The sequence below is a fragment of the Formica exsecta genome, unplaced genomic scaffold (genome assembly GCF_003651465.1).
Source record: "Formica exsecta isolate Colony F162 unplaced genomic scaffold, ASM365146v1 scaffold356, whole genome shotgun sequence".
NCBI classification, from domain to species: domain Eukaryota; kingdom Metazoa; phylum Arthropoda; class Insecta; order Hymenoptera; family Formicidae; genus Formica; species Formica exsecta.
The window spans coordinates 2,597-4,209 of record NW_021850808.1 but is presented as its reverse complement, the minus strand read 5'-3'; the positions used below and the strand labels follow the sequence as shown (position 1 = coordinate 4,209).

General features: G+C 36.4%; 1 pseudogene; it reads left to right on the top strand.

Moving 5' to 3' along the window:
• The window catches only part of LOC115238741, a 4,231-nt pseudogene extending 2,866 nt beyond the window's left edge, over positions 1-1,365 (top strand).
• The last annotated feature ends 248 nt before the right edge of the window (positions 1,366-1,613 follow it).

The window sequence follows — 1,613 nt, the reverse complement described above, 5'->3', positions numbered from 1 at the left end:
AAGTTCCGAGTCATTTGAAAAGAAATCGATCCTTAGGAGGAAGATAATCTGAACTCGAGCAGGACCAGTCAATTATAACCGGTTATCTAACACCCGTGCAAGAACCGAGCTCGTGATTTTTGATGCCGCGCGGACGACGCGTTATCGTTGATACGATACAGGCAATGACACTTTCAGTTTACAGTCATATAACTTCTATGTCGATGATTTCTATAGTTTGGCGGATGCTATGTGCCATAAAAAGTTCATAATGTGCGATTCGATCGCCATAAACCTCACATTCGAATCCAAACTTCTTATTTTCTCATAAATAACTTTATTTCGAAAAAATTACTATCTGGAAAATACAGAATATAAAGACCATCCGTGAAGTGGCAACCGTAATATGACATGATGCGATGCGAAACGGATACGGTTTCCCAAAATAACTATAACTACAAAATTTTTGGAAGTCTGCGACAAAGGCAAAAAAAATATCTAGAATATATCAAAATGTATAATAGAACATAAAAATCGTAGCCATCCCCGGAAAATTAGCAAAATTTTGGTACCAATTTCGAGAAAATCGGTCCATAAATGTGAAACATAGTGTGTGGATACGTGGGTGGGTGGGCTGTGGTGTAAAACTAAAAAAAACCACATAGTAGCCACCCCGAAAAATTCGAAAAATTTTGATACCGGTTTCAAGAAAATCGGCCCATAAATGTAGAAGTAGTTCGCGATCAGACAGACAGACAGACAGCAGCTACTTATATACAGGGTGGTCCTCGTAACGGTCGCCACGATTTTTAAGGTACTTACAATGATCTGACATAAAAAAGTCATAAACAGAAATTTATCAGTTTCTAACCGGCAACAAATTGCAATAATAAAAATTGACCAAACATTTTTTTTCCATAAAAAAGCAAGGTCACCTTCAATTTTTTAAATGGAATTGCCTACTTTTTGTTGCATATTCTTGTAGCTTATCTTGAGAGCTTTTCAAAACATTATAATAAAGTATTTTTTTATTAAGTACTTTTTGAGTTATTTTATATCTTAATCTGACATATCTTGATATAAAAAATAAAATATCTCGTAAAATATTTAGTTTTCGATAATCTTACCGTAATACTTTTGTGTTCAGAATAATGAGACAAATCAATCAACATTCTTTATTGTTTTGAGAATGGCGAAAGTGCATTGCACGCTGCAGCCTTGACGGGACACATGACAGTCGCGAGGCAGCTCGTGGAATCGGTGGCAGATCCTTTGCTCGTAAATCAGGAGGGCATCATGCCGCTTCAACTGGCCGTCAAGCATTCGCAGACGCAGGTCGTCGATTACCTAAGGGATAAAGTGAGAGTGCGAACCGCATCCTGTTAACGATACTTTCTCCTCCCAGTCAGAAAAACATAGTTGATGTGACGTCGAATTAACGTCGAAAACAAATGTTGAAGTAAAGTTGAAATTTTGATCGAATCGACATCGAAATAGTACAAATTGTTGACGAATCTTCGACTATCATTTCGACATAATTTCAACGTTGAATCAACCAATTAATTATATTCAAATGCTTTGCAAATTAAAAGTCGCTTTAGGTGATATTATTTGGACTATAGTTCACGACAAAA